This window comes from Cydia pomonella, chromosome 18 (genome assembly GCF_033807575.1).
Source record: "Cydia pomonella isolate Wapato2018A chromosome 18, ilCydPomo1, whole genome shotgun sequence".
NCBI lineage: Eukaryota > Metazoa > Arthropoda > Insecta > Lepidoptera > Tortricidae > Cydia > Cydia pomonella.
This window is the reverse complement of record NC_084720.1, coordinates 13,105,731-13,120,644: the sequence shown is the minus strand read 5'-3', so window position 1 is coordinate 13,120,644 and position 14,914 is coordinate 13,105,731. Positions and strand designations below refer to the sequence as shown.

General features: G+C 36.4%; 1 protein-coding gene across 4 annotated transcripts in view; it reads right to left on the bottom strand.

Moving 5' to 3' along the window:
• LOC133527517 (uncharacterized) overlaps nucleotides 1-14,914 on the bottom strand; it is a 46,676-nt gene that overhangs the window by 11,047 nt on the left and 20,715 nt on the right. For 2 of the 4 annotated variants that reach the window (XM_061864558.1, XM_061864562.1), the window contains exon 1: nucleotides 13,382-13,676. The exons of 1 other annotated variant lie outside the window; for it this stretch is intronic. The gene's annotated coding sequence lies outside the window, so the exon portion shown is untranslated. One more of the 4 variants, XM_061864561.1, reaches the window with a different exon arrangement.

The window sequence follows — 14,914 nt, the reverse complement described above, 5'->3', positions numbered from 1 at the left end:
GACCAAACATTATATATGAAAAACTAGACACTAATTAACTTCTTAACCTATTTTAAGTCTTAGACAGACTGAAATAATCAGAATGACTATTGTTTATTATCACGTCATGCGTATTCCACTTCATTAATGGCAAGTGTTCATAAAGTAAAACACTATTTTGAAAAGGTTATTGGCCAATGGGTAACTTGTAAACCTGAAACTTAATAGAAGTATAGACAGTATAGTTAAGTGTTCAAATTGCACGCGTCTCAACAATTAGGTACTGTAAATCCGGGTCCAAATTGTATAACTAAATCCGGGTCCAGGTCCGGATAATATATACATACTAATTGGATCCGGAGTATCCGGACTGCAAAACCTACCCTCCACTACCTAATCAAGCCATTTAAATGTTATTAGTATGAAAATATAAATGGAACGTTGTGCGTTGGAACTGTGTGAAAATTAGTTAAACCTTTAACCTTAGCATTTACTTGTGCTACGATTCTGCTTGCTAAATATAAGGCAAGTTAGGAACCTCGGGGTGTCCACATATAGGTGCTAATTTAGAATTACCGCTTAATTCAGTTGTTCAGTTTCAGTTGTTTACTCATCTGAGCTAAAATATCTACAAGAAATGTAGATATGAGTTGTAACGGTGAATGAGCAAATGTAGTAAATACGAAAAGGTGTAGGTAGGATGCAACTCAACCCGCGTAGCCAACATGCCAATCGTTAACGCTCTGTAGCGTAGCGCAATCATCTCTCTCGATCACTCTTCCATATTAGTGCGACTGTGACAGTTGCGTTTCGTTCGCTACGGAGCGTTAACGATTGGCATGTTGGCTACGCGGGCTGTAGTTCCACTCGCGGCGTAGATTTTCAATAGTAGAATTAACCCTATGTCACCGATGTGATGACCTCACGATCTTCTTTTTTTTATGACAGAGGAGGCAAACGAGCAGACGGATCACCTGATGGTAAGCGATTACCGCCGCCCATGGACACCTGCAACACCAAAGGGGTTGTAAGTGCGTTGCCGGCCTTTAAGATGGGAGTACGCTCTTTAACAATTCATTTTCAAAATGCGAAGTCAATGTATTCTGCGGGTACCTTCTTTTGTTTTTGCTAGCTTTTACTAATTTATGTATTAAAATAGAAAAAAAATATTTTTGTGTAAAAATCCTAATGCGGTTCATAGAATACATCTACTTACCAAGTTTGAACAGTATAGCTCTTATAGTTTCGGAAAAAAGTGGCGGTGACATAATCGGACAGACAGACGGACATGACGAATCTATCAGGGTTCCGTTTTTTGCCATTTGGCTACGGAACCCTAAAAACGACTAACCATACATCGAAGTGGTTTCATTTTAATACATAAATTAGTAAAAGCTAGCAAAAACAAAAGAAGGTACCCGCAGAATACATTGACTTCGCATTTTGGGGGTTCCCCATACTTAGAACTGAAACTCAAAAAATCTTTTTTCATCAAACCCATACGTGTGGGGTATCTATGGATAGGTCTTTAAAAATGATTCTCGACTCGACTCGGCTACTTGCCAATCTTGCCATTCATCAAGTGATTACCGATACCGCACGAGTCACTTAGGAGTAGGACTCGATAGTTCAGATCCGATTATTTTCCACAATGATTGACATTCATTCCGGACAATCACTTTCACAAAGAATTTGAATTTAAGGATAAAGGTATTGACGAATTCGGATTGGAAAAGTTGGTACGAGATTTGAATTCGGGTGTAATTGAGTTTTGAAACTTATTGGATCTTATCCAACTTAATCCTGCCGTGGGTATGTAGGTAATGTATGGAATTTAAAAAGTTGGTTTTGGAAATTAAGGTACATTCTGGTTAAGACTTTGTCCGTAAAATATACATTCCATGCTTTGTTTGACATAAAATATACCTACCTAATATAGTTTATTTAACATTAATGTGAAATATTATCTCGATATAAAATTAATATTATATATCCAGTTCATAAAGTGCAGATTATGTATTTATAATTATTTTTGCGCGACAAGAGATAGATAATACTTACCCTAATTAATTAAGTACCTTGCTTTAATTGAACATCTTTAACTTGTTTAATTGTTAAAAAAGAAATACTTAGTCATGAAAAAAAATCGTATAATTTTCGTCTGAATTTAGTGAAATTATTTTGTACATTTATAAGCTTACAGCTTACGCGAACACACTTGACTGACTGATTTTGATTACCTAATCAATCATTAAATGAAGGCTAATTTCAGCACTGAGCTACGTAAATTTTTTGTGGAATTCACCCATAGACTAATCTTCGATTTAATGAATTCCCGTACTTAAGACTTACTTAATAGGTTATTAGCACATTATGCGACGAGGGGGTAAGTTAAATTTTGCAAACGAGGTCTTTGATGCACACGACAGCCGCAGGCTGGAGTGCATTAAAACTCGAGTTTGCAATATCCTTACCCCAGGAGTTACAATGGTTTACATCACATACGGTGATATTTCAAACATTCGTCCGCCATATTGTCATTCAATGACAGGTTAGACGTCCAAGGCACAGACCAATATACGGCATTCAGCCAACTAGCCAAGATTAAAATTATTGTTACAATATTTTAATCGGCTATTAAATTAAGCAAATTAAATATATTTTTAAATCAACAATAAAAATAAATTATAAAAGTTAGTATTTTAAAAGAAAAACTCATGAATACCTACTTGGTTCATATGAATTAGTAACACAACTAAAACAAATGCTAAAACTCCCTCGGGAGCAATGCATTACTTCCGCAGTAACAATACATGCCCTTTTCCTTCAGTAAGTATACCTGCATGAAATAAGATCTTTTTCGAGCAAGTGCGATGAAAATATAAATACGATACGTTATACCGATTAAAATAATTACTTATTCATTTTACTGGTACTGTCCTAAAAAATGGTTAACAGTTAAGAATATTACACATACTACAGATAATAGTGGTGTGATATTACGGAAGAGAAGTAACAAAAAAATTATCACTTTTTTGACTATAGGAATAATTGACAATAGGAATTATTATTGACTATAGGAATAAGGGCCTACGCTAGCTGACGCGGACGCCCGCCGCGTGCGCACGCACGCGGGTGCTATTTGTAGGTGAAATCCGCCGCACGCGTCCGCTTCAGTTAGCGTCGCTCATACTATTTTTCGTTAACCCGCTCGTCCGCTCCGTGCACCCGCGCCAGCTAGCGGAGGCCCTTAGTGTAGGAAATTGAAAAAGAAAACATTTTTTGCAAAACAATACAAATGTGCATGCATGATATAGAGTCCTATGATATTGCCTTGCATCATAATGCAAGAAATGCTCATAAGCCTTTAGTATCGTAACTGTGTGTTACGGCATAAGTATTAATGAATGCCCTCAAAAACACAACTTGTAAAAAAACGAAGTCTCGCAACTCAGTTCTTCTACCGTAAAAAGTAGTGAGATCTATGTAATACCAAGTCGGTTAATTTATTCAGTCCCTACTTAAGGGACCTCCTGTCTTAAGTTATTACGTTATTAGCTAACCTAACAACATCTTATAGTAACTATATCAATATTAAAAATCTTTTATCTTATACCTTTAAACGAGCAATTCTTGTATATTTATATATATATATATATATATATATATATATATATATATATGTATATATATTTCTGTGATCTCGGAAACGGCTCTAACGATTTCGCTGATCTGTTGATTGATATGGGGGTTTTTGGGGGTATACAATCTATCTAGATTAGTCTTATGTTTGGAAAAACGCGTGTTTTCGAGTTTTCATGCGTTTTTCTTTCGACGCAGAATATCGTCGCTAATTTCGGGTTGCCGGCCACTGTCCGTCTGGTCCAGCGGGTTAAGACGCGGGCTGCTAAACGAATGTTACGGGTTCGAATCTCGCCCGGTGACTAACTTTTGTTTTTTTTTATATGTTCAAGTTTATATATAATTTTTTAATTTTTATTGTTTTAGACAAGTTTAATTTAGTAAAAAAAATTAGTTAAGATTATCACCTATAGACCACCATATTACAATAAATAGTTATAACCGAGCAAAGCTCGGTCGCCCAGGTACTATTTTAAATAAGTAGATTGACTTGGCAATTGACCTACGTCAAGAAGACGAAATTGTGCAAGATTCAAAAGCCTAAAAAAAGAAACACTAAGGAAAGGTTAACGCGAAAAGTCATATATTTAAATAAAGAACACGAAAAGAAAGCCCCACATGAATATTCTACAAACACTTGAGACTTGTTGTGAGAAACCATTCAAAACCTTTCCTTCATTTCATTGTGAGAGGATTAAAATATTCACAGCCGAAAACGTACAAAAAGTTATACGGCTGTGGCATGTCCCTACCTCTATTAGGAATTGATTTCTTATTGTATTTACATAAGTAGATAAATAATAAGAATGACAGTATTTAAGATCCATGATTTGTTAATTAAGTGTAAGTACTGTTTAGAGCAGTGGTGGGCAAAAATTCTTCATGGCGGGCCAGAAAGTTTAAGAAATATCAGAGAAGGGCAGCAATACTTCGCTTTTAAAAAAAATTGCGGTCTATACTATATACAAATTATTTCGCAGGACCGGCGGCCGACCAGATAAAATCCTTTCACGAGCCACTGTGGGCTGAAATTCGGCTCTCATTGACATAGAAACCGAAGTTGTTAATTTTATGTTTTTTTTTATTGAAATAGGTTTTCCCCAGCATTGTTATGGTAACCTATGAATTTTAGACGATTTGGAAAGAAAACTGTCGAGTTACGAATTCTTGTTTCAAAAAAATGTATGGAGCAGGAACAAGAAATCATTATTACTCAAGAACCGCTCATAGTTATGGTTCTATACGATGGCCCAATGCTGGACCAGCGAGATGGCCATGCGATGGTTGAGAGCACGCACTATTTAATGGGCCACGTGTAGATTCGTACGCACCATCGCTGGCCCACTACCTTTAATGTGCGGACGAAAAACCGACACCGTGGCCATCCCATCGCCATCCCGCCGCGCCTTAAGCCATCCGACACTACTACCCTCTCTACACGTTGGCCCATCTTAGTGGGCTAGCATCATGGCTTGATGACCTACCGTGTAGAGGCGCCATTACACCTTGCATATAAGCGTCGGTGGCCGAGTGGATATGATCTCCGACTTTCAATCCGGAGGTCGCGGGTTAAAAACTTCGCTCGCAACAATGGATTTTTGGAATTTATTTTCGGAATAGCATTTGATATTTACCACTAACTTTTCTGCGAAGAAAAATATCGTGAGGAAACCTGCATACAGTTGCGAAGAAATTCAAGGTGTATGTGAAGTCCACGATCCGTATTGGGCCAGCGTGGCGTGGGGACTACATATAGCCGAAGCATACATATTGCGAATTTTGTTGCATAAAAGCAAAAGCGAAAAATGAATAATTTGTAGTCAGCATCAAATAGACAATGACAGACAATATAACGAAATACATATTTAGAAAATGTCCTTATTTCTATGGTAACATACAGAGTGTTTATTTAGCTCAGCTCAGTATGATCTATATATTGTCCCCGTAAATTATTGCAGGTGACTAAAATAAACAGCCTGTATAATTTTTCTATTTTGGCGGCCATAGTGGCGATTATCTGGATATTACTGTACAAGAGTAAACTGTGATCCATCTCTTTCTCATTACCAATCTGTCATTAGCTACCGGTTTCATTAAACCCTGTATCAAACGGCGCGGCGATGAGTTTAGTCGCCAGTTAAGCTCGTGGGACCCGACCGACGGCTTGTGCTGACCTACAGGCACTAGATTCTAGACCGTGGATGTACTAATGTCCATTAAACTGATACTAAAATGGTATTTTAGTGTTGCAATCCATTCAGTTTAGTTCATTCAGATGTTTTATAGCATTCTAATCTAGATAAACTCTATATTTTGTGTATTACTTAGTATACCTAGTTTGACGGTTTTAAAATATCCGTAAGAGCTTTGCGATCCTAACGAAATAACGGTTTTTTTTCTATGAAATTTCCATTTCGGGAGAAAACGGTTTCCACTAATTAAAAAGCTTAACATAATCACTTTAATTTTGATGTCGATCGCTTCAGCATAATATATTCTAGGTTTAAAAGTTTCGGTTAAAAAAAAAGTGTTGCAAATTAAAAAAAAACGTAAACCTATAAACCTAGTTTTTCATTGTGTCAATTTTTAAAAACGTCTTACAAAGTCTAACTATAGGTATTTGAGTGCGGAAAATGTAGGAACAAAGAATTTTTTTAAATTATTTTATTCTACCACGCAGAAATTTCCAGTAGACATTCTTAATCTCTGTATAACATATAACGAAATTTTGCGATTGATTTGATATCTGTTTGTTACTATTACTGGTTTGATATACACAGATTAGTATTATGTATCGACAGACATGAAATATACGTAAAACACAAATATGCTTATTATTTTACCAAATTTATCATCATCATCTGTCCTGTTTTCCATTTTAAAGTTTCGTTAAGAAGAAGAAAAATATGTAGGTAATGTAACGGACTCCACTGTGGAAGAAATATCTTCCACAGCGGACTAGTCAACCACTAGAGTAGACCCAAACATTTACTCCGCGAAAATTGTTTCAGACTGCCAAATCATTACCCATTTTGCTCGGCATTCGGTTAACAGGTTTGCGGTGCGAATCACAGCCATGCATCTCAGCCAAATGTGTTATTGTTTTAACCTGTGGTGTCTTTATAGGCCCGCAGTGGCATTTATTACCTAGAATTGACGGTCGGTGGCGTTGGCGTGTGCCAGTTTTGAGTTTGCAAATGTTTGTGCGTAAATTGGTTCTAGAATTCTAGTTATATCAGTGGGGGGAAACTGCAGCTTTCGGGCGTTCTCGGCTCCGTTCGGCTCGGCGTTGTTACGAGCAATTATTAGGATTGGCAAAACATGACGTCCATGTGCGTGCAAAATTATAGATAAGGTAATGACTTGAATTTTGACAACCCTAAATAGCCGAAAGGGATAGTGCCATACATTAGAAAGGGACAACATGATTTGTCCCTGAATCGCTGTCAAACTTCGGTTTTGTCGGAAGCTCAGATCATAGAAAGTACTAGATGGCTGACGGAGGCGTGGCGCGTGTCGCCGCGACATGGCCACATCGTGGCCATACCGGCCCGCCGTAAGACAGTAGCAAATTAGCTGTCATTGAACAATGTGCGCGTCAATTTTATTGAAATACCGAATTATAGCGTTATTTTGTGTCGAAATAGGAGTGCATCCAAAAACTATAAGGATCATGGAGTTACATACCACATGTGAGTACATTTTTTTTTCACGTATTAGTCAATAAAACCACACATTTTAACAAATAAATCCAGTGACATATGATTTTTCTGAGTCAGACCATGTTGTCATACAAACGCGTGGCAATTTGTCTATGCATTCTACATTGACGCTTGGGCATGGAAAACTATTTGTAGTGTCCTTAGCAACGGCGCAATGCATTAAACCGCTAACAATATTCACAGGGGCATTATTGTTTCTTGGTACGACCGCCAACCGACGCCGCGAAGTAGAGTGGTGCTCGTGCATATAATTGATCTTTGAGCGTTATCGATAAAAATGTTTGGATATAGTGTGTGTGAAAGTAATTATTTTTCAAGTAAAGTTTTACAATTATTTTATATGCACGTAATGTTTAATTAACTACTTATTAATATGGATTAAAAATCGAATAGGTAAGCCAAAAAATAAACTGATTTAATTAAGTACAATTTATTTATAACATTATAGTTTATACCTATAAGTATATTTTATTCAGGTTCTTAGCAACGATTCGAATATCTGCACTAGGTATAATCAAATATGTTCATGATTGCAATTTTTTTCAGTTTCCCGAAAAATCCCAGTATTAAAGAAAAATGGATAGATGCTACAGGCAGAGGCCCTAACTGGTTTACGAGCGAGAAAAGTGTTATTTGTTCGGATCATTTTCAAGAAAAATGTTTCCAGTTACAGTTCGCCTCATTTATATAACGATAGAATATAAATATGTTTAAAATAATAGTATATTGTATACTTAGTCGATCCATAAGTTCTATCAGAAAGATTTTTACTGATAATTATGATAACTCTTTCCTTATTATTCGTACATATGATTTAAAAGCTTATTTAATGGTGCATTATACTTACAATATAATTTACTATAACTTGCTTTCGCAGTTCTTCATAACTCTATGTAACATGCTGGAATTGCTTTCAATTGGTGACGAAATATGCTATAATAAACTGAAACTATTTTTTTAATGAAGCGCTCGCGTCTAACGACAATACCAAAGTAAACAATTTAAACAAACATTACATCAAATAATGACTAAAATTTTAACAAATTTGATTAGTTAAGCATAAACAAGCTTTCGCATCATGGTACATGTTTTTTTTTTTGAAATTAAAAGCTTTGTATTACATTTTATCAGTAAAAACCTTTGTGAGAGAACTTATGGATCAACTAATATACCTTACACGTACCTTAAAATTCTTAGTTCGTAAATAAGGTCAAAAATTTAAAGGAATATAAATTAAGTCTATGGCAATAATTACTTAAAACAAAAATGTCAAAACTCTAAGGTCATGTTCAGAACATGTAAAATATCGATAGCTCTATCGAATTGTCCTCACTCTAGTGCCGCCGCTCTAGGCTCCTACACCGCGCGGTTTGGCCAATCACAGCGCGTCAGTTAGTTGTCTGGCCACGCCTTTAATGGTGTGGTGGGGGACAGTTGGAGACAGCGAGACTCGTTGAAATTATGCTTCGTTATAAATCTCCTTACTTCTTATATCTATGGTCGGAAGTTTCCTTTCTGTACGTTAGTACTATTATTTTATTCTGTGGTTATATGTAATCTTTCTTCGTGCTAGGAATTTAGGTAGAAAATGGTGAACTTAACATGGCTCTATTATCATTACCATTGTTTCGTCTAATGGGTTAGGTAGTTTAGTTATTCGTCCAATTGCTCTTAGTACTCAAATTACCAAAGAGTATTTACCTAGACAGGTACTTATGTAACAACTTCGTGAATTTTACATCTTATTGTGTTACCCCCAAGAGTTGTTACCTATTTCGTAAACAGTTGTTGTCAGATCAGATTAGTAATTATAATTAATGAAGCTATTTTAGAGGGCCTGAGAACTAATTTTGTTTTTCCTGTTGTTGTTGTGTGTCGTGTGTGTTGTTGCCTGTTGTGTTGTGTATGGTATAATTCATTTATATTTTTTTATAAATGTACACTTGACATCAAGACTTACTTAATCGTAAAGTACTCGTAATATTTAGACGCCGAATTTTATTCATCATCTAAGCAGCAACATCTTGTAAATAATTGTATCGATCCCATAAAAAAGGTATGTGATAACTTTTACATCTAAATACATCCCTATTATCTAACACCGTACACCGTACGGGTGGTCACCAAGCACGTACCACAAATGAACACTTCTCTGCGTACAACGCATGTCAAGTGGCTCCAGCTCCATGTTAATGCTTTACGTGGAATGCCTAGAAGTTGAGTATCTTACGTGTCGCGTTAATTTTTAAATACGTGTTAGAAGCAAGGGAGGAATAACTTATAGGTAGTTTCTTTACCATTAGAAAAAATCTTGACGTGTCTTTTTATTGAAAACTATTGAATAAAGCTTTTTGGAAATAAGTTTATATTACATACTTATGAAAGCAAACGAATGAAAATAATTGTTTATGTTATGATATATATTTCTTACATATTTGCTGAAACTCACTTATTTTAATGCATGCATGCCTGCGAAATGACACCATCAGAGAAGCAAACATCTTCCTACTGATCTCACTTATCTGTGGTACCCAAGACAGTGTGCGATCTAATATACCTGGCTCGATACAGGAACCGGGACACCATCAAACACTATGAAAGGTAAGTTAGGAAAGTCAATACGAGAATTTAACCTACGCTCTCAGGTTTAACCGCAAAGAATTTTAGTATTTGTTGTTTGTATTATCATAGTTTTTTTTGTGTAATTCGACAATTAGAGACTGTCAAATTAATTCTGATACATGTAATTAAATTATATGTCATAGATTCCATATTTGTAATTGTATTTTGTAATTTTTGGTGTTTTTATTGCTTGTAAAAATTTGACATGTAAAAGTGCCCCTGTGGCCTGTTTGCTGAATAAATGTTTGATTTTTGAAATGCAAATACTTTGATATTTGGCCACAAATACAAATCGGCACGTAATAAGTAACTCTCTTTAAAACTGTACATCTCGAATATGCCCCCAGCCAAAGGATTCACTGGACCGCCCACAACCCAGAACCCACGAAAAACGACGACTAAAACCTCAATAACTCCTACGTACAAATATTTTTGCAAAAACATTAACCCAAAAACATACTTAGAAAGCATAAGCATAAATAACGTGGTATAAAATGTGCAAGTGAAAAATAAATAGGTTCAAAAGGAGGACGAATACAGAAGAGGTTTATCGTGACACTTGGAACAGGCCGGACGGGTTGCGTGTGATCCTTGTATGACCATTTTATATGTGCGCGATTCACTTACAGACAAAGATTACTTTGGTATGGTACTAGATAGAGCATGTGAGAAGATTAGCGGATACCACACGTACACTCTCCCATTATTCAGCAAGTTTTATTAGGATGTCTTTAAGGCATTTTGGGATTAGGCACGCATTATTTTCGATATTATTGCGTAACAAGTTATGAATTTTTGTTTACCTGGTACCACCAAAAACCCTGCATATAATATATTATGGCTTAAAAACTGAAATTTCAAAGAAACCCTTGCATTTCAAAGATAATCCAGTTTACAAGTACCTACTTCAGTAAAGTAAATTCTTCAACCAAAAATAAGTTTCATACTCCAGGATAAGTACGAGTTGCTGCACAGTCAGTGTCGAACAAGAAACAACTGGTTAGCGAGTGGGTCAAATACCTACCTTTACTTTTGTTGATGACAACATCAAATCAATTGTTGCATTTTAATTGGCCATAAATTATGTAGATATTGCAACAAAAGTTTCTGTTCCTATGAATACTCGTATATTATGGACGTGTATACATTTTTATGTTTGTGTAATTTCGACGGCTTTGAGTTTGAATGCCATTGTCATTGCAATGAATAAATTATTTGATTGATTTATGGATTGATCAATTGACCACATAACGCGAAGTCTGTTGGAGATAGTCTATGATTAAGGCGCATTCATATTTATGTGTACGCATATTAACCGTCTACGATAAAGCCACATATAAATTACACATACACACACATACAAATGTAGATTAAGCTTAATGCTAAGCTTAGCATTTCATTATAAGGCGCTTAGCTATAGTTTCACTAGATACGTAATTTAAATATAGTCATATGGTTTAATTCTTCATAAATTTAGCTCTTTGGGTATTCGTAAAGTTGGAAAGAAACAAGATGCGACGTGCAGGTTCTGCCAGGAGTCACAGGAGACTGCAATGCATATTATCTGTACCTGTGAACCACTAATGTCAAAAAGAAGTACTTACCTACTTAGGACGGCATATTGCAAGTATTGCAACCCTACGAGGTACAGAACATTACGGCCCAAATAATATGGAACTTCCTGGATTCCACGGGCATTAGTAATGAACTTTAAAGGGCCGTCACAATAAATCACTGGAACTCAAACGCCGGCAACACCCTAATGTCCCTAATAATTATAATATAGCTATTCGTAACAACTATACATTACACAAATAGCTTTAAATAAATAAAATAAAAATAAAAATCATTTATTTCGGACGACACAATCCATATTTTGTTAGTTACAAATATACTTAAATACAACGTTCTAAAAATTATTTATACGAACTTTTTGTCAGTGTCTTAGACGTGCGTAGATTATATTTTTGGAACATTGACATATATCTAAGGACGGGCCTTACGGGCTATAAGAATGGGGCCAGTACAGCGGTGTCACGCAGACGAATTCGAGCCAATCGTGCAGTCTAACGCCACAACGCGATTGGTTGATGAGGTCGCATCACGCGGGCGATTGGTCGCAACTAGTTGCGTTAAACTGCACGATTGGCTCGAATTCGCGAGTGATACCACTGAACTACCACCATACTTAGTTCCCGTAAGGCCCATCCTTAGATATAATTATGTTAATGTTTTGGAACGTTGGTTTGTAAAGATGTTTGGGAAATCGACTGGACATAATCCAAAGGCTTATATGACTGTCGAATTTAGGGATGGTCTCATTCTGATTATAAATCATCGGTCTAAGCTAACTCAACTCTTTGTCATTGCTAATGCCATACAGAGTAAGCCCTTAACTTTAGGTGACCACAAGAGAGACGTGAACCTAATACCTAGCTATGTATCTATGTCCTATTGATTAAACCTTGCACCTTGCAAATAAAAGAAGGTACTTAAAGGTATACCTAGTGCCTCTTAAATATAGTGCTTCTAAATTATATTTCTTCTTCTAACTCGCGTTGTCCCGGCATTCTGCCACGGCTCATGGGAGCCTAGGGTTCGCTTGGTAACTAATCCCGAGAATTGGCGTAGGCACTAGTTTTTACGAAAGCGATTGCGATCAGAACTTCTAACCCAGAGGGTAAACTAAGGCCTTATTGGGATTAGTCCGGTTTCCTCACAATGTTTTCCTTCACCGAAAAGCGACTGGTAAATATCAAATGATTTTCGTACATAAGTTCTGAAAAACTCATTGGCACGAGCCGGGGTTTGAACCCGCGACCTCCGGATTGTAAGTCGCACGCTCTTTACCGCTGCCAGCGCTTCTTCCTTCTAAATTATACTGAATATATATTATTTAATTTAAAATATGACACTATATTGCATGATGTTTAACATACTTTATGGTCCTTTGAGCCGGATTTGGACCAGTAACTTATGTGTTACCTTAAAAGGCACCGATTAAACATTTAAAAGTTACTTTATGTACAATTAAATGTGTGCAATACATGTCTAAAACTCTATATATTTGCAATGCCTAGTTGTTTGTACGTGGGACAATTGGTGGGTACGTATAAGTTTAAATGAATTCGAGGACGTCCTCAGCACCTACTTTTATTTAACTGCTCTTCTTTTAATTAGGTCAACATACAAAAAAAAATATACATGAAATTCTAATAAAGGGTACTAAAAGTTAAAGTTAAGTTAAGGGTAAGTCATCCAAAAAGTCTCAATAGCAGCACAAAAACGCGGCATCCTATTCCTATTACTGACAAATTAATGTCTTGAGTAACGGTAACATACTTCACATCCAAACAAATTGCATTAATTGAACATACCAGATAACATAATTAATTTCAACTAAAAAAAACACTTACCCCGTTATTTCAACAGGTTTATAGATTCATTTAATCGCAGATCCTTAACTCACTTGGGCACAAAATGTACGGATATCACAGTCGGGTCCTTCACAAGTACACAAACACTTCAATTGTCTGACTGACGTCTTCATCAGCCAATAGTCCTTCCTTCAGTAATTTGTCCGTCCGATGCGTTATCGACAACGACTTTGTATTCACATGTCGCCAAAACTCTCTACACTGATTATGATGCAGCGCGCGTCCATCGCGTTTCGTTTTGAAAGACAATAGAGCTCATCCCTGGGTGCAAGCATCGTACCTATAGTCCGGGTGGTATAAGCGCGTGAGCGCGTGGTCTGGTCGCGGTGTGTGTTAGCGCAGATACCGGTACGGAATGGAGGCTCGGCGGGCGTAATCGTTCGATGTCACCTCTCAGTTGGCCACTGGGTTAGCGGCGTTCCTTTTCCTGCTACACCTCTTAATAGGTAACATACTTAGAGGTATACGCATCTGACGATCGCATTGTTTAATTCCAAACTTTTAAGGGGTAACTGAGATGCAAAAATAATTTTGAGATTTTTTTAACTCTAGAAAATCAAGGCACAAAAAATGAAAATCTTACAGTTTCCTCGCTAATATTTTTATTTTGCAAATACATAATCAAAATTTATAAATACAGTTTCAAGATATTATTTCATCATCGCAATGCAATAAAAGAAAGTTATAATAAATTGAGAAGCCGCTTATTTTATTATCCTTATTCTTTAGATTGCCCTGTCCCGGTCAAAATAAAGGTATAGTCATTTTATTGAACGCCCGGCAATGTTTACTTGCCAACAAATCCAACAATAAATGCAGCACGTACTCGTAATGTGCAAAAGTGTCATAAGATGCCGGATACTTTGAAACTGATAATAAAACGCAAAAAATGCGTCTAGATCATGCTAATTACATATACAGTACACGTAATAAAACGAAAGCGAAAACACTAAATAAAGCAACGTAGATACGTCACATCAATAAGAGGATTGTACAGCCGAACTGGGACGGAACAGTCGTGAGGTGGGGTTTCGCAAATGTGCCCAATAATTGGTACCATAATAACCACAAAGACGGTTGTGGATGGGTCGTATATACACATGTGCTTTTATTCTGCTGAAGGTTTGACTAACAATATAATAACATAATGGAAGCTGCAATTTACGGAAGTAACTATGTCCGAATACATATTCCCATACCGTTGGACTAAAAAAAACAAGCATATTCGTTTGATTTCAAACTATAAACAACAACAAAAAGCTACATTGCATTAGTCAGTGTCATTATCGACTCTTACCTGCAAGAGGTATTTTACCAGGTATTTGTATATGCCCAATGGCTCTTGACGGGTATCGGCAATTAGGTGTGGAAACGGCCAACTGGTTTAATTTAAATTTAATCTCATGATTTCGGCAGGTACTTATGTCAGAAGCTTTACATGTAGTATTTATTAATATTGCGCTGCACTTTCCGCAATTTAGTCCGTAAATATCCGGCCATTGTACGGGGCTT